This window comes from Schistocerca cancellata, chromosome 4 (genome assembly GCF_023864275.1).
Source record: "Schistocerca cancellata isolate TAMUIC-IGC-003103 chromosome 4, iqSchCanc2.1, whole genome shotgun sequence".
Classification (NCBI taxonomy): domain Eukaryota; kingdom Metazoa; phylum Arthropoda; class Insecta; order Orthoptera; family Acrididae; genus Schistocerca; species Schistocerca cancellata.
In genome coordinates this window covers 721,667,500-721,693,465 of record NC_064629.1, presented here as the reverse complement: position 1 = coordinate 721,693,465, position 25,966 = coordinate 721,667,500, and the positions used below count along the sequence as shown (strand labels likewise).

Genomic DNA, 25,966 nt, shown 5'->3' with positions numbered 1-25,966 from the left:
AACCGCGCGACCGCTACTGTCGCAGGTTCGAATCCTGCCTCGGGCATGTATGTGTGTGATGTCCTTAGGTTAGTTAGGTTTTTTAAAAATTAGTTATTGTAGAGTACGTGATGTGAATAAAAGGAGTTTAAGAGCATCAGCACAATGAGGATCTCTTGAAAACGCTCCGTTTTAAGTAAGATTTACTATAATAAAATAACAGGAAACAACATATCGGTAGTTAACGGTGTCCCATATTTGATGCTTTGTATTGTTATAACTTGAGTGCTGTGAATGTATACCGTTTAAATGCTGCGGACTATGATGATCTTTCAAAAGCGCGTCATGTAGGGTACAATTTGTCGTAGTTAAATATCAAATAATTGCATTTGTAGATAAAGCCGTTCCACAGTGTACACAGCGTAACTGAAGCGCTCTAGCTATATTGATTGGTTTGTTGATTTTGGGAAGGGGACCAAACAGCGAAGTCATCGGTCCCATCGGGTTAGGGAAGGATGAGCCCTTTCAAAGGAACTCTCCCGGCATTTGCCTGAAGCGATTTAGGGAAATCACGGAAAACCTAAATCACAGTGGCCGGACGAGGGTTTGAACCATCGTCCTCCCGAATGCGAATACAGTGTGCTAACCACTGCGCCACCTCGCTCGGTTTCCAGCTATGCCGAAACCGTAGTGTAGTTGATAGCGTGGTGAATTTTGAAGAGAAAGGTAGCAGGTTCGCGTCTATTCAATGTTTTTTTTCATCTTTTGTTTTCTAAGATTCTGGTTCTTTCTTACGAGATTATCACTAGAGATTATCTGCAACAGGCGATGTTATTTATCATAAATGAAGACACGCGCGGAAAAAAGGAATAACCCTCAAATTTAAAAATTTGGAGATAAATGCTGCCATCTCATGCTGGGCACGGGAACTATCAAAATTGACTTTGCTTTAATCCCGAAATGTCGCATTAGGATGTAATACAACAAAGAGAATTCCTTGCATTTCGCTATATGTGATTTCTGTAGTATCAAAATAGAGTAACCTCCTGCTGCTACATTCCAGCTTCCCTCTAGCAGAGAGAAGCTGAACAGCTGAGTAGCAGGATAGTCAAGACTGCATCAAATGATAAACAGACAACGAAAATTCGGGACTGCAAATACATTCCCCCTTCAGCGTCCACGAGCAGTCTGGAAATAAATTTCCAAGAAGGAACCCTAATTATATAGGAAGTTCTCATGTACGCATTACAATCCCTTCCTTGCAATTTTTTTTGCAATCACGAAGTTTCCTTTGCCTTTCCTTTTCATTCGTCTTATGAAAATATTAATAAATACAGTGTACTGATCGTTATTTTGGTTAATATAAGTAAATTAAAAATTGAAAATAAAAAGAAAAATAAGTTTCTGTATAGACTCCACCCCCGACCCCTGTATTACTGTTCTGTACTCTTCCCGCTTCGCTAACCGCTGCCTGGAAACTACGCTAACAAATGGCTCATACCTCGCTCGACCCGTGCCAGAAATCCTATTTTTTCTAAACGCTCTGCCAACTGGACCTCCCACCCCTGTCACTCTCATTTCGCCGGCTAGGGTGGCCGAGCGGTTCTAGGCGCTTCAGTCTGGAACCGCGCGACCGCTACGGTCGCAGGTTCGAATCCTGACTCGGGCATGGATGTGTGTGATGTCCTTAGGTTAGTTAAATTTAAGTAGTTCTAAGTTCTAGGGGACTAATGACCTCAGAAGTTAAGTCCCATAGTGCTCAGAGCCATTTGGACCATTTTGAACTTTCATTTCGGCCGAGCCCTGCATATACCAAAAATTTGCACGAAAGAGTAGGCGCGGTTCCCTTGTAAGAGCGTGCAGCAACGACGACCCCCACACGTCTGGCGTGCTTCACTATGAGAAACACGTCGCATGTGAGGAGCGCTTTACTGTTGCACTTCACATGAACTGCTAAGAGCTTAACGGTGTGCAGAAGAAAACAAATGTGTTCAACTAAGAATTGTTATTTGTGAATGTTGAAGTGAAAGGAGTGTAATCCAGCGTCAGCATATGGTGCACACTTGCAGAATTATTACTGCCTGTCTCACACGATCCCTAAATGAAACATTAACCCCGTAGAAGGAATCACTACTCCCACCATCAGAAGAAACGTCTGCTCAAATGTGGAATTAATGGAGTGTCTGCAAAAATAAATGTCCCTTGCCTGAATACGCATACAGCAGATCACGTCTTGTAAAGGAGCTCAAAGAAAGTTCTGACCCAGACGGGTCAATAGGGAGCGATCGACTGCCGCGTTATGCTCTGCCAATGGCGTCATACTGATGAGGTATGAAGGCGCTTGGGGTCAGTGCACGGTTCTTCCGGCCGTTGTAGGCTTTCGTGACTTTTGAGCCGCTGTTTATCTCTCAAGTAGTTCCGCAGTTGGCATCACTAGACTGAGTGCACCCTGTTCTAGACCTCCCACCAAGGGGGAAAAAATCCCTTGTAGTACCGGGAATAGAACCCAGGTCCTCAGCATTGTATGGGAGATGGGGGGTTATTTCGATCGGTTCTGTGCGGAAGTCTTATGACGCCTCTCAAAATCTAACATTGACTGCTTTCCTCAGTTTTTTTTTTAAATTTAGGGTGGTTGGCTCCCCTGACCGAACGCACTCAGCTAGCGCGCCGGCTCCTCGCTGAGTTGCGGAGGAAGAGCTTTATGAAAAACGCCCGGACCCTTGCATAGTCATCAGTATTGGGCTACATGAATGAATGGACGAAACACAAAGAATCAGCGTGGCTGGGGTTTCTAGAGAACCCTGAACAGATTGAGGACTGAAGTGGGCAGATCCAAAGACAATTTAGTCAAATGGGATATGCTGTTAGATGATCCTGTACGTAAATAACCTCAATCTGTTTACCCTGTATACTTCTGCATACTTACGCAGAAGCCAACGTAAGGTGTAGGCACCTTGTACCACTGCTAATCATTCCCATGACTGTCCCTCCTGCAAATGTAACAAGAGGAAAAACGACCATCTAAATGCTTCTGTACGGGTCCTGACCTCTCCTACCTTGCATTCGCGATTCTTACGCGAGATCTACGTTGGTGCAGTAGAATCGTTTTGCAGTTTGTCGCAAGCGCCCGTTCTCTCAATTTTCTCAGTGTTTATCAAAACTAGACGTGATTGTGATATTTATATAAATGATATGCCTTCTAGTATTACAGGTGATTCAAAAATATTTCTGTTTGCTGATGACACCAGCTTGATAGTGAAGGATCTTGTGTGTAATATTGAAACAGTAACAAATAATGTAGTTCATGAAATAAGTTCGTGGCTTGTGGAAAATAATTTGATGCTAAATCACAGTAAGACTCAGTTTTTACAGCTTCTAACTCACAATTCAACAAGAACCGATATTTTGATCAGACAGAATGGGCATATTATAAGCGAGACGGAACAGTTCAAATTCTTAGGCGTTCGGATAGGTAGTAAACTGTCGTGGAAAGCCCATGCCCAGGATCTTGTTCAGAAGCTAAATGCTGCTTTATTTACCATTAGAACAGTATCTGAAATAAGTGACACTTCAACACGAAAAGTAGTCTACTTCGAATATTTTCATACGCTTATGTCGTATGGTATTATTTTTTGGGGTAATTCTTCTGATTCAAAAAGGGTATTTTTGGCTCAAAAACGGGCTGTTCGAGCTATATGTGGTGTAAGTTCGAGAACCTCTTGTCGACCCCTATTCAAAAATCTGGGAATTCTGACATTGCCCTCACAGTATATATTTCCTTTAATGTCGTTTGTTGTTAGCAATATTAGCCTATTCCCAAGAGTTAGCAGCTTTCACTCAGTTAATACTAGGCAGAAATCAAATCTGCATGTAGAATGCACTTCCTTGACTCTTGTGCAGAAAGGAGTGCAGTATTCTGCTGCATCCATTTTCAATAAGCTACCACAAGAACTCAAAAATCTTAGCAGTAGCCCAAACTCTTTTAAGTCTAAACTGAAGAGTTTCCTCATGGCTCACTCCTTCTATTCTGTCGAGGAGCTCCTGGAAGAGCTAAAAAATTAAGCAAATTCTAGTGTTACATTGTTGATTTTCTTTATTTAAACTTACAACTTGTCGCCTGCATATGTTTTTTATATTTCATTTTATCTGTTTCTACTATCGTGTTATAATTTCATGTATTGACTCGTTCCATGACCATGGAGACTTCTCCTTAATTTGGTCCCACGGAACAATAAATAAATAAATAAATAAATAAATAAATTGTCTTATTGGGATTGCCGTGATCGTTCTTTAAATAAACTATGGCATTTCAGTCTTTGATCGCTATTATTTATTTTCAATGACCGGTTTCAGGCTAGCTGCCCATCTTCAGATCTGTTAGATAAAGTTAAAAATACAAGTAACAAGCGAGATATAGCTACTGATAGAACTATCTTAGTTTACAAAAAGAAATTTTGGAATGTATTAAATGGCAACATACCATGTATTGCAGTTACAGAGTAACCTGTCAGTACAGAGCTATTTTTTTTTTTTTGTAAACTAAGATAGTTCTATCAGTAACTATGTCTCTCTTGTTAATTGTATTTTTAACTTTATCTAACAGATCTGAAGATGGGCAGCCAGCCTGAAACCGATCCTTGAAAATAAAAAATAGCGATCAAAGACTGAAATGCCATATTTTTATTTCTCAATGTTGTTTCTCAAAAAGAAAGTCAATAGTGTCAGGTGACCTGTCAGATGAGAGTGAGTACCGGTTCTTTGTGTTTTCTAGTGTGGTATACAGATGACAGTTGTCATTTGTGGACGTTGTATTCAACCAAGCACATGCATTCCGACGCCTTAAAGCAATGTTAAGTTGCAAGAGCGGTCTTTTCGATACCAATAAGATGTCCTCCCTCGGGCATGGGTGTGTGCGTTTGTCCTTAGGATAATTTAGGTTAAGTAGTGTGTAAGCTTAGGGACTGATGACTTTAGCAGTTAAGTCCCGTAAGATTTCACACATATTTTTTTTGTACTTTCTCTCGTGTTGCTGCAGATGCCAATGGCTCTCAATATGTCATCGATAGGTTGTGGACACATTACAGGAAGACAGGTCAGTACAAAAGACGAGTTGGACAACCCCACGTGAATGTCGATATCTTGCCATCTCTTCCTTGCGGCGTCGTACGGATACCGCCAGAGCACGGCAAGACGATCTCAGGAGAGCCACTGGAGCCGCTGTGTCCCATCAGACTGTATTGAACAGGCTACGGGAGAGGATCGTACGACTCAGACGTCCTGTTGGAGTACCCCGCTTGACACGAAAACATCTTCCAGCTCGCCTTCAGTTCTGCCGTTCCATGTCAATTGGCAACTTCGTCACTGGCGAAACGTGTTATTTACAGTCGAATCCAGATATCCTCTGACACAGGATGATGGCTGTGTTCGTGTACAGAGACCCGTGGTGAGCGGTACCTGCCAAATGTTGTCCAGGAAATCGACACATTTCCAAGGTTCTGTGATGTTGTACGGAGGCTTCAGTGTTGGCAGCCATACTATTCTTGTCGTTGTCCATCGTCGTCTTACCGCCAGGCAGTACATAGAACATGTCCTGTTGCACTGTGTTGTGGCTGCTGCATACGGCTATGGCCCTGAATTCTTTCTAATCCAGGGGCCATGTGGCGGGCGACGTCAGCAGGGATGTCTTGCAAAGCCTGGACATTGAAATAACGGAATCACCGGCGGTGAGTCCCGAGCTACATCCCATCGTGCATACGTGGGACATGCTTAGCAGACGTGCTCTTGGTCGGCCTGTTCTACCACATAGTCTCCAATTACTCTTATGGGCTCCCGCTGAAGAATGGGAAGGGATAACGCATAACGGCCTCCGTAGACTTATTACAGAGCTTTCCACGTAGGTGTCAGGCAGTGATAAACGGTCACGGGGGTCATACACGCTATTGAGGTTACCAAAGACCAATGAAAAAGCACCCAGGATGACGGAACGAATGATTGTTTCCACTTTGTTTTCGACAGCTGTCGAACATTTCAGTTCTTTTTATGTAAGGTCGAGGATGTAATGTCCGCAGCTCGTGGTCGTGCGGTAGCGTTCTTGCTTCCCGCGCCCGGGTTCCCGGGTTCGATTCCCGGCGGGGTCAGGGATTTTGTCTGCCTCGTGATGACTGGGTGTTGTGTGATGTCGTTAGGTTTAAGTAGTTCTAAGTTCTAGGGGACTGATGACCATAGATGTTAAGTCCCATAGTGCTCAGAGCCATTTGAACCATTGTTGTGGATGTAATGATGTTTTGTTGTGTACTTAATTTTTGAAACATAAATGTACAATCTGGTAACACACTCAGTCCTCAATTATTGCTCAATAGAGTATTGCAGACCCCCTCCCCCCCAAGTAATGTTCCCCTAATTATTTTGTGAGGTGTATAAGCATTTTTGTGAAAGCTTATATAATGGCCACTTTCCCCTATCTACAGGAGAAATGCGGCACTGCCCTCGGAACAGCATACCATGTTGTTCAGATTCGCAGATATATTTTTTGGGCATTTTGATGCCCTAGTACGTGAAACAATACCAAGCAGCTGGAGGAGACCGTTTTCACAACTGGATTTTTATATTAGACCAAATATAACAGAACAGAAAAAATTGTTCAAATGGCTCTGAGCACTATGGAACTTAACATCTGAGGTCATCAGTCCCCTAGAACTTAGAACTACTTAAACCTAACTAACCTAAGGACATCAAACACATCCATGCCCGAGGCAGGATTCGAACCTGCGACCGTAGCAGTCACGCGGTTCCGGACTGAGCGCCTAGAACCGCATGGCCACCGCGGCCGGCTAACAGAACAGAGACAGTTCGAAATGAACATAAATTAATTAATTGTAACTCGTCACAAAGGGATACTATGACAAATGATAGCTTTGTATATAATAGGGGTTTAGAAGTCTATCTGATCTGTAGTGTTATGCGTGAAACATGGGAGTAGATAACTTGTACTGGGGTAAACACCGTGTCAGCATTAGTGGTTCATAGATGAAACTATCAAACCGAAAGAGAGAAAAGGGAACTACATTTGTAGGCCAAAATACGTTGTTTAAACAATGATATTGCAAAATGGCATTATTCCACGCATGTGTAAAGCAATAAGAATAAAATAAACAGCTTACCCTACAGCAGACGATTGAAAATTAGAAAAGGTTTTACTAAAAAAATAACGGAACAAACTTCCACTGTCAAACTCACTGACAAGAATGATGGCGTACATCGTTTTTTTTTTTTTTTTTTTTTTTAACTAGTCTGACCACTTTTCGCCAGGCAGAAGCACGGTTCAGGGCAAAAAATATTCAATGGGCACTTTCCCGCCCAGGAGACTTTACACTAACTTCCCGTACTAAATAATGAATTGTCAGTATTCTGTACGTCGTCTCATCAGTGTCACGTATTTTAATCTGCCCTGGTAGAATATTATTGTAATAAAATGTCAGCAGTTTTTAGAAATCGTTAATGTTTGTGAGCATACAACTTGAGAGTCTGTAAAATTTAGTACAATAACATAGTTTCTTGAATTTTTATAAGGTGTGTAGCTACTACTATCGATGGACAAGGTAGCAGGAGTGCTTAATACCATCAAAAAAAGGTTGTTGAAAATTTATTAATGGCTGTGAGTATAAAAGTTAATGATTTGTTAAACTGGGCACAGTTTTTTCGTCTTGTTTTATCAAGTGTTTACTGCTTCTGAGAGGGTGACTTGGTGGCTCAATGATAAAGTGCCACACTCCAGAAGTCATGGTATCGATGCTGCTCAGACCCAGGATTTTTATGTCTGGCAGTGTTTGTTAATGTGAAAAGTACCGAGTTAATCGTGGTTAGGAGTCTATGTTTAAGTTCAGATCTCTCTATACTTGGCTGGGGAAATCAGATCAAAGATCGGAGGAAGGCAGGGCATAACGAATCCAGGAGGACCATGCTTATTAAAGCACTGTCATATTCAGAACAACCTGGGCGCTGATGACAGCTTCACCTTATTGTTTCTGACACGAAATAAACAAGTTATACAATAAGATAACAGAAGTCATGGGATACCTCCTAACATCGTGTCGCACCTTCTTTTGCTCGGCATAGTGCAGCAACTCGACGTAACATGGACTCAACAAGTCGTATGAAGTCCCCTGCAGAAATATTGAAGCACGCTGTCTCTATAGCTGTCCATAATTGCGAAGGTATTGCCAGTGCAGGATTTTGTGCACGAAGTGACCTCGTTTGTTCGATGGGATTCATGTCAGGCGATCTGGGAGGCCAAAATCATTCGCTCGAATTTTCCAGTGTGTTCTTCAAACCAGTCGCGAACAATTTTGACACGGCGACAATTCCATTGTTGCTTGGGAACATGAAGTCCATGAATGGCTGCAAATGGTCTCCAAGTAGGCGAACATAACCATATCCAGTCAATAATCGGTTCAGCTGGACCCGAGTACCGAGGCTATTCCATGTGCACACAGCCCAACACAGTTATGAAGCCACCACCAGCTTGCACAGTACCTTCTTAACAACTTGGGTCCACGGCTTCGTCGGGTCTGCACCACACTCGAACCCTACTATCAGCTCGAACCCTACTATCAGCTCTTACCAACTGAAATCGGGACTCATTTGACGAGGTCACGGTTTTCCAGTCGTCTAGGTTCCAACCAATATGGTCACGAGCCGAGGAGAGGCGCTGTAGGCGATACCGTGCCGTTAGCAAAGGCAATCGCGTCGGTCGTTTGCTACCATAGCCCCTTAACGCCAGATTTCGCCGCAATATCCTGAAGGATAAGTTCGTCGTACGTCACAGATTGATTTCTGCGGTTACTTCACACAGTCTTGCTTGCCTGTTAGCACTGACAACTCTGCGCAATCGCCTCTGTTCTCGGTAGTTAAGTGAAGGCCGTCGGCCACTGCGTTGTCTGTGGTGAGAGATAATGCCTGAAATTTGGTATTCTCGTCACAATCTGCAAACTGTGGATCTCGGAATATTGAATTCCCTTATGATTTTCGAAACTGACAGTCCCATGCGTCTAGCTGCAACTACCGTTGCGCGTTCAGAGTCTGTTAATACCCGTCGTGCGGCCAACACACTGCCTTTTTATACCTTGTGTACGGAATACTACCACCATCTATACATGTTCATATCGTACCCTATGACTTTTGTCGTCTTATTGTTTAAGACTTTGTGGAAGCATCATAAGCTATATTTCATTCTGTGGCTGTACATTTACATATTCATACTGAAGTCTTTCATAACAACATGCCGTCTCCAGTACTATCTCCTTCACGTCTGGCACGTTTCGGATATACAGGGTGTTACAAAAAGGTACGGCCAAACTTTCAGGAAACATTCCTCACACATAAAGAAAGAAAATATGTTATGTGGACATGTGTCCGGAAACGCTTACTTTCCATGTTAGAGCTCATTTTATTACTTATCTTCAAATCACATTAATCACGGAATGAAAACACACAGCAACAGAACGTATCAGCGTGACTTCAAACACTTTGTTACAGGAAATGTTCTAAATGTCCTCCGTTAGCGAGAATACATGCATCCACCCTCCGTCGCATGGAATCCCTGATGCGCCGATGCAGCCCTGGATAATGGCGTATTGTATCACAGCCGTCCACAATACGAGCACGAAGAGTCTCTACATTTGGTACCGGGGTTGCGTAGACAAGAGCTTTCAAATGCCCCCATAAATGAAAGTCAAGAGGGTTGAGGCCAGGAGAGCGTGGAGGCCATGGAATTGGTCCGCCTCTACCAATCCATCGGTCACCGAATCTGTTGCTGAGAAGCGTACGAACACTTCGACTGAAATGTGCAGGAGCTCCATCGTGCATGAACCACATGTTGTGTCGTACTTGTAAAGGCACATGTTCTAGCAGCACAGGTAGAGTATCCCGTATGAAATCATGATAACGTGCTCCGTTGAGCGTAGGTGGAAGAACGAAACTAAAATGAGCTCTAACATGGAAATTAAGTGTTTCCGGATACATGGCCACATAATGTCTTTTCTTTATTTGTGTGTGAGGGATGTTTCCTGAAAGTTTGGCCGTATCTTTTTGTAACACCCTGTAGAATGACTTCTCAAGGACCACAACCCGGTTATAGTCGTATTTCCGTTTTAGTTTCTCACCCGGCTGTTATCGAAAGTAGACAGGCACAATTTTTTTCTCGTAAAATTAACATTTGTCTAAATAAGGTGACTACTAAATGTTTGTATCAAGTTTAGCAAATGGGCAGTGCTGAGCGTCGCTGCCAATCGCTTGTACTTGTGCAGCAGTATTCGACACCGGGCCACGTCAGTTCCTTTTCGCCGAGCGGTCTTTATGTTGTACGTGAGGTGAAACACAATATACTGCATTGCCTGCGTCTGACCCAAGCCTCGACTGAGTGTGCGGCGAGCTGTCGTTTAGGCTACTGACGCGTCACTAACATTTATTTCTTCTTCTTCTTACTGCGAATCTGCTGGAACGAAGCCCCTAAACTATTTGCATCAGTATACATACTCTGCATTAAGAAGTACATGGCAGGAGGTACTTGGCGTGGTACCATGTTCTTGATGACGACAAGATGTTAAATTCTAATTTCATTTACATCCGCAGTTTCGCCAAACTTCAGTTATCGAACATCAGCTGGTCTGTTGCAAAATGTAAGGTATTGGGTAAAATGGACGCAGTGATGATACCTCTCGGCCATTGGCTGGATGAAAATGGACTATGCGTTTCACAGACCAAGTCTACTGTGAACATCTACACTAGAATTCGGATGCAAGAGATCCCTTCTGTGAGTCTAGGAGCATTATGTTCTTCAGGTGAAGGCAGTGGTAGAATACGCTGGCCTTACATCGACTGTAAACTACGATGGGCAGCACATATAAATCATGTAGTAGCAAAATGTGAGAAAACATTAACGTGTTATCATCAGTGGCAGACGCAACATAGGGTGCGGACTACTACACATATCTGAACGTGTGTCGAGGCCTTGTACGGTTGCGTTTGGATTACCGATGTATATTCTACGGATCGGCGACGGACACCGTACTACAAAAACTTAACACGGTACAATACAAAACGCTTAAAATATTTCATGGTACATGAAGTCAAGCATAAGAAATGCATTACTTGGGGAAAGTAGGCAACCACTAACGGTGCAAATATTTAAGCACAGAATTCCTAATAAAGCGAGCAGAATTTTCAGACGACACCTTGTCATCTTACATCCAGAAACTTTCTGTAATATGTTCCACCTCTAATTATTGGTTATCTAAGAATCTGTCTCCACTTGCAAGCGAAGACTTACAGAGCACCGGACATTCGATTAGCAATCTCTGCACGACGACTATCATGTTTGAAAAAAATTACTTACGCTATGTGATCAAAAGTATCCGGACACCTGACTGAAAATGACATACAATTTTGTGGCGCCCTCCATCGGTAATGATGGAATTCAATATGGTGTTGGCCCACCCTTAGCCTCCATAACAGCTTCCGCTCTCGCAGGCATACATTCAATCTGGTGATGGAAGGTTTCTTGGGGAATAGCAGCCCATTCTCGACGGAGTGCTGCACTGAGGAGAGGTATCGATGTCGGTCGGTGAGGCCAGGCATGAAGTCGGCGTTCCAAAACGTCCCAAAGATGTTCTATAGGATTCAGGTCGGGATTCTGTGCATACCAGTCCATTACAGGGATGTTATTGTCGTGTAACCACTCCGCCACAGGCGGTGCATTATGAACAGGTGCTCGATAGTGTTGAAAGATGCAATGGTCATCCTCGAATTGCTCTTCAACAGTGGGAAGCAAGAAGGTGCTTAAAACATCAGTGTAGGCCTGTGCTGTGATAGTGCTACGAAAAATAACAAGGGGTTCAAGCCCCCTCCATGGAAAACACTACCACACCATAACACCACCGCCTCTGAATTTTACTGATGGCACTACACACAGTGGCAGATGACGTTCACGGGGCATTCGCCATACCTACACCCTGCCATGAGATCGCCACATTGTGTACCGTGATTCGTCACTCCACACAACGTTTTTCCACTATTCAATCGTGCAATGTTTATGCTTCTTACACCAAGCGAGGTTTCGTTTGGCATTTACCGGCGTGATGTGTGGCTTATGGGAAGCCGCTCGGACATGAAATCCAAGTTTTCTCACCTCCCGCTTAACTGTCAAATTACTTGGAGTGGATTCTGATGCAGTTTGAAATTTCTGAGTGATGGTTTGGGTAGATGTCTGCCAGTTACACATTACGACCCTCTTCAACTGTCGGCGGTCTCTGTCAGTCAACAGACGAGGTCAGCCTGTACGCTTTTGTGCTGTACGTGCCCCTTCACGTTTCCAGTCCACTATCACATAGGAAACAGTGGTCTTAGGGATGTTCAGGCGTATGGAAATCTGGTGTACAGACGTATGACACAAGTGACACCCAATCACCTGACCACGTTCGAAGTCCGTTTGTTTCGCGGAACGCCCCATTCTGCTCTCTCATGATGTCTAATGACTAGTGAGGTCGCTGATATGGAGTACCTGGCAGTAGGTGGCAGCACAATGCACCTAATATAAAGAACGTATGTTTTCGGGGTTGTCTGGATACTTTTGATCACATAGTGTGTGTGTGTGCTGTCTTTGAACCTGATGTGAGGCTTGATCTGCCAGTTTCAGTATGAGCGTGTTGTTATACACTGAAGAGCCAAAGAAACTGGTACCTGCCTAATATCGTGTAGGGCCAACGCGAGCACGCAGAAGTGCCGCAACACGACGTGGAATGGAATCGACTGATGTCTGAAGTAATGCTGGAGGGAAATGACAGCATGAATCTTGCAGGGCTGCCCATGAATCCGTAAGAGTACGAGAGGGCGGAGATTTCTACTGAACAGCACGCTGTAAGGCATCCTGGATATGCTCAATAATTTTCATGTCTGGGGAGTCTGGTGCCCGGCGGAAGTGTTTAGCACTCTGTAGCACTTCTGGACCTGTGGGGTGTCGCATTGTCCTACTGGAATTGCCCAAGTCCGTCAGAATGCTCAATGGATATGAATGGATGCAGGTGTTCAGACGGGATGCTTACGTACGTGTCACCTGTCAGAGTGGTATCTGGACGTATCAGAGGTCCTATATCAACCCCAACTGCACATACCCCACACAGTTACAGAGCCTCCACTAGCTTGAACAGTCCCTTGCTGACATACACGGTCCATGGATTCATGAGGTTGTCTCCATACCCGTACACGCCCATCCACTTGATACAATTTGCAACGAGACTCGTCCGACCAGACAACATGTTTCCAGTCATGGACAGTCCTATGTCTGTGTTGACGGGTCCAGGCGAGACGTAAAGCTTTGTGTCGTGCAGTCATCAAGGATAGACGAATGGGCCTTCTGCTCCCAAAGCACATATCGATGATGTTTCGTTGAATGGTTCGCACGTTGACACTTGTTGATGGCCGAGCACTGAAATCTGCAGCAATTTTGGGAAGGGTTGCTCTCTGTCAAGTTGAAGAATTCTCTTCAGTCGTAGTTGGTCCCGTTCCTGCAGGATCTTTTTCCGGCGGCATCGATGTCGGAGATTTTATGTTTTACCGGATTTCTGATATTCGCAGTACACTCGTGAAATGGTCGTACGGAAAAATCCCCACTTCATTGCTACCTCGGACATGCTGTGTCCAATCGCTCGTGCTCCGACTATAACACGACATTCAAACTCACTCAAATCTTGATAACCTGCCATTGTAGCAGTAGTAACCGATCTAAGAATTGCGCCAGAGACTTGTTGTCTTATATAGGCGTCGCCGACGGCATCTGTATTTGAATACGCATGCCTATACCAGTTTCTTGGGCGTTTCAGTGTATATTAGTTATATGTCACGATTAACTTTTGTGGATGGCTGATGGGGAATACTCAAAGGCCAATAAAAATAGATGTTGGGTAAGGGTGGACAGTTTGTGTTTAGAGATATGGTATTCGAGGTAGACTGTTAACAACTGTGCTGCCTCTATCATTCATACCGAGCAAGGTGGCGCAGCGGTACGACAGTGATCTTCTAATCCTGAAGACGGCGACTCAAATCGCCTCTCGGCCATCAAGATGTAGGTTTTTGTGATTTCTCCAAGTCGCTAAAGGAGAATGCCGGGATGATTCCTTCGAGTGGACGTCCGATTTACTTGCCTGTCGTTCCCAAATCCAAGTTAAGTTCCGTCTCCAAAAACTTCGTCGTCGACAGAAACTTAAACCGTAATCTCGTTTCCTTCCATCACAGGTCTCACTTAGGGACTGTTATGATTAGATATGAGAGAGGACTGAGACATAGAGGCAGTCATTTTAGTTCTCACTGTTCGCAGATAGAGTAGGGTACTGGTACAAAGTACCCTCCACCACACCCTGTACAATAACTTATATATATATATATATATATATATATATATATATATATATATATATATATATATATATATATCCTTACTCTTATAAGCTGTTTAGCATTCAATCTCCGATACTTGTTGTTGTTGTTGTTGTTGTTGTGGTCTTCAGTCCAAAGACTGGTTTGATGCAACTCTCCATGCTACCCTATCCTGTGCAAGCCTCTCTATCTCCGAGTAACTACATCCTTCTCAATCTGCTTAGTGTATTCATCTCTTGGTCTCCCTCTACGATTTTTACCCTCCACTCTTCCCTCCAATACTAAACCGGTGATCCCTTGATGCCTCAGAATGTGTTATACCAACTGATCCCTTCTTATAGTCAAGTTGTAACACAAATTCCTCTTCTCCTCACTTCTAATCAGTACATCCTCATTAGTTATGTGATCTACCCATCTAATCTTCACCATTATACTGTAGCACCACATTTCAGAAGCTTCTATACTCTCCCTATCTAAACTGTTTATCGTCCATGTTTCACTTCCATACACGGCTACGATCCATACAAATACTTTCAGAAAAGACTTCCTGACACTTAAATCTATGAAACTTCCTGGCAGATTAAAACTGTGTGCCGGGCCGAGACTCGAACTCGGGACCTTTGCCTTTCGCGGGCAAGTGCTCTACCAACTGAGCTACCCAAGCACGACTCACGCCCCGTCATCAAGCTGTAAGTACCGGCCGTGAGTCGTGCTTCGGTAGCTCAGATGGTAGAGCACTTGCCCGCGAAAGGCAAAGGTCCCGAGTTCGAGTCTCGGCCCGGCACACAGTTTTAATCTGGCAGGAAGTTTCATATCAGCGCACACTCCGCTGCAGAGTAAAAATCTCATTCTGGGGACTTAAATCTATGCTTGAAGTTAACAAATTTCTCTTCTTCAGAAACGCTTTCCTTGCTATCGCCAGTCAAAATTTCATATCCTCTCTACTTCGACCACCATCAGTTATTTTGGTGCCCAAATAGCAAAACTCATCTACTGCTTTAAGTGTATCATTTCGTAATCTGATTCCCTCAGCATCACCTGATTTAATTCGACTACATTCCAGTATCCTCGTTTTGCTTTTGTTGACGTTCATCTTATATCCTCCTTTCAAGACACTATCCATTCCGTTCAAATGCTCTTCCAAGTCCTTTACTGTTTGACAGAATTACAATGTCATCGACAAACCTCAAGGTTTTTATTTCTTCTCCCTGGACTTTAATTCCCACTCCAAATGTTTCTTTTGTTTCCTTTACTGCTTTCTCAATATTAACATTTAATAACATTGGGGATAGGCTATAAGGCTATGACCCTGTCTCTCTCCCTTCTCGACCACTGCTTCCCTTTCATGCCCCTCGACTCTTATAACTGCCATCTGGTTTCTGTACAAGTTGTAAATAGCCTTTCACTCCCTGTATTTTACCGTTGCCACCCTCAGAATTTCAGAGAGATCATTCCAGTCAGCATTGTCAGAAGCTTTCTCTAAGTCTACAAATGCTGTAAACGTAGATTTGCCTTTCCTTAACCTACCTTCTAAAATAAGTCGTAGGGTAAGTATTGCCTCACGTGTTCCTACATTTCTACAGGATCCAAACTGATCTTCCCCGAGGTCGGCTTCTACCAGTTTTCCATTCTTCTGTAAAGGATTCGTGTTAGTATTTTGCAGCCGTGACTTATTAAACTGATAGTTCGGTAATTTTAACACCTGTCAGTACCTGCTTTCTTTGGAATTTGAATTATTACATTCTTCTCGAAGTCTGAGGGTATTTTGCCTGTCTCATAAACGTTGCTCACCGCATGGAAGAGTTTTGTCATGGCTGACTCTCCCAAGACTTTCAGTAGTTCTAACGGAATGTTTTCTACCCCGGGGCCTTGTTTCGATTTAGGTCTTTCAGTGCTCTGTCAAATTCTTCACGCGTTATCATGTCTCCTATGTCATCTTCGTCTTCTTTCTCTTCCATTTCCATAATACTGCCCTCAAGGGCATCGCCCTTGTACAGACCCTCTGTATACTCTTTCCACATCTCTGTTTTCCCTTCTTTGCTTAGAACTGCTGTTCCATCTGAGCTCTTGATATTCATACAGGTGGTTCTCTTTTTTCCAAAGGTCTGTTTCATTTTCCGTTAGGCGGCATCTATCTTACCGCAAGTGATATATGCTTCTACATCCTTACATTTGTCCTGTAGCCATTCCTGCTTAGCCATTTTGCACTTGCTGTCGAGCTCATTTTTGAGACCTTTGTATTCCTACTTGCTGCTTCATTTACTGCAATTTGCAATTTCTCCTTTCATCAGTTAAATTCAGTATGTCTTGTGTTACCCAAAGGTTTCTAGTAGCCCTCGCCTTTTTACCTACTTGATCCTCTGCTGCCTTCACTATTTCATCTCTCAGAGCTACCCATTTTTCATCTACTGTATTCCTTCCCCCTGTTCTTGTCAATCGTTCCCTAATGCTCCCTCTGAAACTCTGTACAACTTCTGGTTCTTTCAATTTATCCAGGTGCCATATCCTCAAATTCCTACCTTTTCGCAGTTTCTTCAGATTTAATCTGCAGTTCATAGCCAATAAATTGTGGTCAGAGTTCACATCTGCCCCTGGGAATGTCTTATAACTTAAAACCTGTTTCTAAACCTCTGTCTTACCGTTATATAATCAATATGAAATCTTCCCGTGTCTCCAGGTGTCTTCCACGTATACAGCCTTCTTTCACGATTCTTAAACCATGTGGTAGCCATGATTAAGTTTTGCTCTGTGCAAAATTCTACCAAGCGGCTTCCTCTTTCATTCCTTATCCCCTGTCCATATTAACTTTCTACTTTTCCTTGTCTTCCTCTTCCTACTATCGAATTCCGGTCGTCCATGACTATTAAATTTTCGTCTCCCTTAACTGTATGACTAATTTCTTTTATCTCATCATACATTTCTTCAATCTCTTCATCTGCGGAGCTAGTTGGCATATAAACTTGTACTACTACGGTAGGCGTGGGCTTCGTGTCTGTCTTGCCTGCAATAATGCGTTCACTACGCTGTTCGTAGTAGTTCCTATTTTTTTTTGTTTATTATTAAACCTACTCGTGCATTACCCTTATTTGATTTTATATTCATAACCCTGTGTTTACCTGACCAGAAGTCCTGTTCCTCCTGCCACCGAATTTAACTAATTCCCTCTATATCTAACTTTAAGCTATCCATTTCCCTTTTTAAATTTTCTAACCTACGTGCCCGATTAAGGGACCTGACATTCCACGCTCCGATACATAGAACGCCAGTTTTATTTCTCCTGATAACGACGTCCTACTGAGTAGTTCCATCTCGGACATCCGAATGGGAGACTACATTACCTCCTGAATATTTAACCAAGAGATCGCCATCGTCATTTAACCATCAGTGAAGCTGCATGCCCTCTGGAAAAATTGCGGCTGAAATTTCCCCTTGCATTCAGCCCTTAGCAATACTAGCACAGTAATGCTGTCTTGGTTCATGTTACAAGGCCAGGCCAGTCAGTCATGCAGACTGTTGTTCCTGCAACTATGGGAAAGCTGCTGCTGCCCCTCTTCAGGAACCACACGTTTGTGTGGCCTCTCAGCAGATATCTCTCCGTTGTGGTTACACCTACGGTACGGCTATCTGTATCGCTGAGGAACTTTACTGGAAAAAAAATGTTGTAGCTTTCGTGGCAACTTTTGTAGTCTTCCCTGTTGGCATTTGTCTCGGGTTCTTCGGTCGACGTTTGTTTAATGACTTTTCCGATTTTTCACTGGCACGAGTGGCTAGCATTGTCAAAGATTTTACCTTCCTTATTGCAGCAAACGACCGAAGAAGGTAACAAGGGGAGAATACAACGGTAGTGACCTGGGGAAGGCCTTCAAACAATAGGTACATACACCGTGTGATCAGTAGTATTCGGATTCCTATTAGTGGACATTAATGCGGGGTATGTCCATCCTTCGCATTTATGGCGGGTTGAAGACTACTGGGGATGCTTTCAGTGATGTCTGCATATCTGTAGAGGAATGGTAGCCCATTTTTCCGCGAGCCGAAACTAGAGAAGGTGGTAATGTTGCACGCTAGGGACTGCATCGAAATTGACGTTGTAACTCATTTTAAAGGTGTTTCATTGGATTCAGGTCGCGACTCTGTGTAAGCCAGGGCAGACTGTTATTGTCCGCAAACTATTGCCTTACAGCATCTGCTTTATGGGAGGGTGCATTGTAATGCTGGATAATCATCTGCGAACTGCCCCCCCCACCCCCCATCTTAAGCAGTATAGAATGTTGGGAAATGTGTTCATATCCTCCCGCATTTAGTGTTTTCTTAAGCGCAGTAAGGGAACCATACCCTAAACAAGGAAAACTCTGTCATACCCTGACACCACCTCCTCCGCAGTTTACTGTTGGCGCTATACTTGGTAGGCATTCGTCGAACATTCTGTCGGATTGACACAGGGTATAGCTTGATTCATCACTCCAAACCACTCCTTTCCAGTCATCCGCTGTCCAGTGGTGTCGCTCTTACACCACCTCAAGCGTCATTAAACGCTGACTTCAGAAACGTGTAGCTTATGAGGAGCTACTTGACTATTGTGCCTTATTCTTTCTGGCTCAAATGGCTCTGAGCACAACGCGACTGAGGTCATCAGTCCCCTAGAACTTAGAACTACTTAAACCTAACTAACCTAAGGACATCACACACATCCATGCCCGAGGCAGGATTCGAACCTGCGACCGTAGCGGTCGCGCTGTTCCAGACTGTAGCGCGTAGAACCGCTTAGCCACAGCGGCCGGCGATCACTTAAGAAAGACAATGTCTCCGGTCCAAGTTGTATATTAGTCAGGTTCCTTTCAGAGTATGCTGATACAATAGTTCCCTACTTAGAAATGATATGCACCCCGCTCACTCGTTGAAAGATCCGTACCCAAAGACTGGAAAGTAGTACGAGTCACAGCAGTACCTAAGAAAGAAAATAGGAGCGATCCATTGAATCAAAGACCCTTATCACTAACGTCTTGGAACATATACTGTGTTGGAACTTTATGAATTATCTCGAAGAAATAGATTTATTGACAAATAGCCAACACGGATTCACAAAATATCGTTCTTGTGAAATACAAGTAGCTCTATTCTCACAAAGTAATGAGTACTATCGACAGGGAATATCAAATTGATTCCATATTTTTAGATTTCCAGAAGGCTTTTGACACCGTTACTCACAAGCGACTTGGAATCAAACTGCGTTCCTATGGAGTATCTTCTCAGTTGCTCTGTGGCTAGATTTGTGTTTTCCTGTCAGAAAGGTTGTAACTGACGGAAAGCCATCGAGTAAAACGGAAATAATATCTGGCATTCCCCAAGGAATGCAACATATCTACTACAGAAACTGCTTACACTACGCATGTCCGCCCTCTTCTGGAGTATTGCTGTGCTGGGATTCGTATCAGATAGTATTGACTGTGGACATCGAAAAAGTTCAGAGAAGGGCAGCTCGTTTTGTATTATCGCGAAATAGGGAAGAGAGTCCCATGGATACGACACCCGAATTGGGTTGGCAGTCATTAAAGCAATGGCGTTTTTTGTCGCAGGAGGATCTTCTCATGAAATTTCAGTCAGCTGCTTTCCCTTCAGAGTGTGAAAATATACTGCTGGCGCCCATCTACATAAGAAGGAATGATCATAACAATAAAATAAGAGAACTCAGAGCTAGCACAGAAAGAGTTAAGTGTTCGTTTTTCCTGCACGCTGTTCGAGAGTGGAACAGTAGAGAAATAGCTTGAAGGTGGTAATATGAACCATCTACCAGACACTTAATTGTGATGTGGAGTGATCATGTAGATGCAGATGCTCGGCGGTCCATGTCTGTCAGTACTCGATATCTGCTTTTCTTGGTTTGGCTGTCGTTGTTCCTTCGCGCTTACAATTCACAATCACATCAGCAACAGTCGGTTTGGTCAGCTTTAGCAGGGTCGAAATGCCCCTGATGGTTTTGTTACTCAGGTGAAATGCAACGACTGGCTAGTTCACGTACGAAATCACTGAACTCTGCTGACCGACCCAGTCTGTTATTACTGCTTCTCTACCGACAACACAGTACTCCCCGGCTCCTTTTATACTGGCAGGTCCGCCTTTCATGACATTTACATGCCAGTCTCGTCTTACACTACTGGCCATTAAAATTGCTACACCAAGAAGAAATGCAGATGATAAACGGGTATTCATTGGAGAAATATATTATACTAGAATTGACATGTGATTACATTTTCACGCAATTTGGGTGCATAGATCCTGAGAAATCAGTATCCAGAACAACCACCTCTGGCCGTAATAACGGCCTTGATACGCTTAGGCATTGAGTCAAACAGGGCTTGGATGGCGTGTACAGGTACAGCTGCCCATGCAGCTTCAACACGATACCACAGTTCATCAAGAGTAGTGACTGGCGTATTGTGACGAGCCAGTTGCTCGGCCACCATTGACCAGACGTTTTCAATTGGTGAGAGATCTGGAGAATGTGCTGGCCAGGGCAGCAGTCGAACATTTTCTGCATCCAGAAAGGCACGTACAGGACCTGCAACATGCGGTCGTGCTTTATCCTGCTGAAATATAGGGTTTCGCAGGGATCGAAAGAAGGGTAGAGCCACGGGTAGTAACACATCTGAAATGTAACGTCCACTGTTCAAAGTGCCGTCAATGCGAACAAGTGGTGACCGAGACGTGTAACCAATGGCACCCCATACCATCATCCCGGGTGATACGCCACTATGGCGATAACGAATACACGCTTCCAATGTGCGTTCACCGCGACCATCATGATTCTGTAAACAGAACCTGGATTCATCCGAAAAAATGACGTTTTTGCCATTCGTGCACCCAGGTTCGTCGTTGAGTACACCATCGCAGGTGCTCCTATCTGTGATGCAGCGTCAGGGGTAACCGCAGCCACGGTCTCCGAGCTGATAGTCCATGCTGCTGCTGCTAACGTCGTCGAACTGTTCGTGCAGATGGTTGTTGTCTTGCAACGTCCCCCATCTGTTGACTCAGGGAGCGAGACGTGGCTGCACGATCCGTTACAGCCACGCGGATAAGATGCTTGTCATCTCGACTGCTAGTGATACGAGGCCGTTGGGATCCAGCACGGCGTTCCGTATTACCCTCCTGAACGCACCGATTCCATATTCTGCTAACAGTCATTGGATCTCGACCAACGCGAGCAGCAATGTCGCGATACGATAAACCGTAATCGCGATAGGGTACAATCCGACCTTTATCAAAGTCGGAAACGTGATGGTAGGCATTTATCCTCCTTACACGAGGCATCACAACAACGTTTCACTAGGCAACGCCGGTCAACTGCTGTTTGTGCATGAGAAATCGATTGGAAACTTTCCTCATGTCAGCACGTTGTAGTTGTCGCCACCGGCGCCAACGTTGTGTGAATGCTCTGAAAAGCTAATTATTTGCCTATCACAGCATGTTCTTCCTGTCGGTTAAATTTCGCGACTGTAGCACGTCATCTTCGTGGTGTAGAAATTTTAATGGCCAGTAGTGTACATAGTGGATCCGGATACTTCTGATGGTAGTGTGTATTTTTCTGCCGCCGGCTCTACACCAATGGAATCTTTGACAGTTCCTGCCACTTGTGCTGGTCAGTCAGAAAACTCATTAAACAAAAGTCTGCCAAAGATCTCGTGACAAAAGCCAACAGGCGTTACTTAATAGACCTAAAGTAAAATAGAAAGAGATAAACAAAAACGTTAGAGATGCCAGCTGAATACACAAAATGCTGCGGCAGCGGTCAGGGTTACGTTGTGGGACGTGTGTGGGGCTGTTGTGCCGACTCTCTGATGCCTGGCGCCCATACGGCAGTGTTTGATTCTACAGAGAGTTCATTCAGTTTTTATTCGCTGCCTGAAAGGCTCTTTTAAGCGTGTGAGTGAGAGTGAGGGTCTGTCTTTTTGTTATCTGGGTGTGTAAGTGGCCAGAGGAACAGTGTGGGCAGATAAGGCGGCAACCAGCAGCCGGCAGCTGGAAGAGCCGCCAGCCGCCACCGAGCCGTGGCTATTTCAGAACAACCACCCTTCCCCTCCCACCTCTTTCGCCGCGCACTGCAGGGACATTTAGGCTGTGGCCTGGGGAAGCCATCTGTTTATCTGACCTATCCTGTATACAGCTGACTGAGGTTGAGGTTGTCCACAATAAGACACGATCCAGCAGTATTTGGTCGTAGCACTCTTACTCGTTCTGGCTATGTGGGGCTCTTTATTGGAAATGCTACGTAGTATTTCCGACAGGGCTTAAATCTGACATCATTTCTGTGAGCGAGGTAAGTAACTTTTACCGCACATTTATCTGTATAAAATATTAACAAAACACTTAGTAACAGCCGGTCGGGGTGGCCGAGCGGTTCTAGGCGCTACAGTCTGGAACCGCGCGATCGCTACGGTCGCAGGTTCGAATCCTGTCTCGGGCATGGATGTGTGTGATGTCCTTAGGTTAAATAGGTTTAAGTAGTTCAAAGTTCTAGGAGACTGATGACCTCAGAATTTAAGTCCCATAGTGCTGAGAGCCATTTGAACCATTTTTGAACGTCGTAACGTGTCACTAAATTTAAAGTTTTGTTTTATTTACTATCTGTTTCGAAGGCTTTGCTCTATCATCAGGAGACAGTTCCTTTGTTTAGTGGAGTTGCATTGCACCTGCAAACACCAAAGATGTCGAAATATCTAGAATGTTTTGTAACTTTATCACTTGGATTTCAGAACACTTTTGATGGATTAGGAACAAGAAAAAATTTGAACTGATGTGGTATACCTACGGCATGGGCCTTTCACCAGATTATCTTCTGTAGCTCTGGTACAAATAACACTAAATTACAAGGAACGAAGAGAAAAGACCCACACACACATATATATATATATATATATATATATATATATATATGTATATAGAGAGAGAGAGAGAGATAAAGGAGGAGGTGATCGGAGTACCGTACTTACATCTGAACAAGATGAGCAACTTTGTTCTTTATTTGTCCTTTAAATAAAATTACAACGATGTTGAAACTTCCTGGCAGATTAAAACTGTATGCCGGACCGAGACTCGAACTCGGGACCTTTGCCTTTCGCGGGCAAGTGCTTTACCAGCTGAGCTACCCAAGCACGACTCAGACCCCGTCCGAACAGCTTTAATTCCGCCAGTACGTCGTCTCCTTCCTTCCAAACTTGCAGAGAAGCTCTCCTGCGAACCGTGCAGAACTAGCACTCCAGGAAGAAAGGATATTGCGAAGACATGGCTTAGCCACAGCCTGCGAGATGTTTCTAGAATGAAATATTCACTCTACAGCGGAGTGTGGGCTGATATGAAACTTCCTGGCAGATTAAAACTGTGTGCCGGACCTAGACTCGAACTCGGGATCTTTGCCTTTCGCGGGCAAGTTCTCTACCAAGTGGTAGAAATCAAGATCTAGAATAGAGTAAATCTGCCTCCCAAAAGGTTGTGTAAGCGTTTGCACATCAATTACATATTGCTACTTTCATTAACATAAAAAACTGAAGTTCTTTTTAAAGGTTTGTCTATATCTTCCCCTGACTTCAGTATAATGACTCAAATCTATCTTCTGGACCCCTTAAGCGATTCCCAAAGTATCAGCGATCTCACAACGGACTCGGTAGAGGAGGAGCAGATTAGTGTGTAACGTCCCGTTGACAACGGGGTCATTAGAGACGGAGCACAAGCTCGGATTATGGAACGGTGAGGAAGGAAATCGGCTGTGCACTTTCAAAGGAACCATCACGGCATTTACGAAGGTATTTAGGGAAATCACGGAAAACCTAAATCAGGATGCCCGGACGCGGGTTTGATCCAGAGTCCTCCCGAATGCGAGTCCAGTATGCTAACCACTGTGACACCTCGTTCGATAGTGGACTCTGAGCTCGTCATTAAATAATTGACCCACAGCTGTCTCCTATATCAATTATAAATAAAATACTTTATATTTTCCAGCTTCAGTCACAGTTGCACTCAGAAATTTTATTTGTGGTGACTAGTTTCGGACTAGATTATCCATTCTTAGACAATAGGCTTCGCACTGGCGGAAATGTGCGTTAACGTTTACAAAGGAGGCTGTGGTTTGAGAACGGACCATGTAGTCCGAAACTAGTACCACGAATAAAAAATTTTGAATGCTACTGTGTTCAAATGGGTCTGAGCACTATGGGACTTAACATCTGGGGTCATCAGTCCCCTAGAACTTAGACCTACTTAAACCTAACTAACCTAAGGACATCACACACATCCATGCCTGAGGCAGGATTCGAACCTGCGACCGTAGTGGCAGCGCGGTTCCAGACTGAAGCAATTAGAACCGCTCGGCCACTCCGGCCGGCAATGCATCTGTGGCAAATTGTAAAAAAATGGAATTTAGTAATCCAAGTTGCTGATCCTCGCTCCTACTTTACGTTGGAAATTCATAAACGAAATAGTCCTGCTGCGGAATAGTTTTATAAAATTTTTATTACAATGTCGATTTAGGGATATGCACTCCGATGGACAATCAATACGCCAGGAAATGGGAACTGCGCACAGGTAAATCTGAAGATGGGAATGGAATTCTTGAAATATATCGTGTAATAAAAATCTTATAAAGCATCCGGATCGTGCGACAACACCTCACAGCAAAGTTTCATGGGCGGAGGTCCGTTCACCGGATCTGAATCCGTTGGATTTCCGGCTGCGGGTAGATTTAACGGCTTTGGTGCATGGCTAAGTCACCGACAATCTGCAGACATTATAGGAGCGTTTGTCCAGTGTATGTGACAGAATCCGAATGGATCCAGGATTATTTAACACAGTGGGTGATTCACTGCGAAGAAGAGCTGAAGGATGTCAACGTGCGTGGTAAGGGGACGGTCACTAAGTCATTCATTACGTGAGCTCAGAATAAAGGGGGGGGGGGGAGGGGTCTGGAAAACTCTCACTAAATCTCATTTAAAATTGGGGGGGGGGGGGCGCAATGAAAATTTCACGTCAACAATTCAGGGAATATACATTAGTATAACGGATAACATTTTGTTAATCCCGAGCGTAGACAGTATTAAAGTGGCTACCAATCTTCATGGACAATCTGATTTGAACTGAATGCCTTACATTTTGCGCGTGCCCAGGATTCTCCGATTTGTAACTAGTGTCGCACAAGTGTTAGATTTCATTTGGGAAGTTCTCTGTCGTGCTGGTCGAAGTCACTGCGTGTCAATGAGGCAGTGGTGGTATTCTGCAACACATATAAAGCTGGTGTTATTCTGTTCTTCATGAATTTGTATCAAAACTTTTGCAGTGCGCATGTTAAGCGGCATGTCGTTAAGTTGAAACACACACGTGAGCAAGAAGTTAAACGTTTGCTGAAGGTAGCTAAGTTGAAGTTCATCGACAAGAATTCGTTGTGGTCCGGCCACATCTCACCAAGGGCGGAGGGGGTCCAAATTTTAAAGAAAGCCTCCCAAGTAATTAACGGACGCTCCTTAACCACATGCAGCACTCCTTGCAGTGTCTACTTCTACGCAACAGAGTAGCG

The 25,966-nt window shown here is 44.0% G+C and overlaps 1 protein-coding gene and 1 non-coding gene across 4 annotated transcripts in view; one reads left to right on the top strand and one right to left on the bottom strand.

Annotated features, from left to right (window-relative positions):
* LOC126183764 (laminin subunit beta-1) overlaps positions 1-25,966 on the top strand; it is a 344,910-nt gene that overhangs the window by 68,865 nt on the left and 250,079 nt on the right. The window lies entirely within an intron of this gene.
* Trnas-cga (transfer RNA serine (anticodon CGA)) lies at positions 14,997-15,071 on the bottom strand. Its single transcript has one exon. It is a non-coding gene; the product is annotated as a tRNA-Ser (tRNA).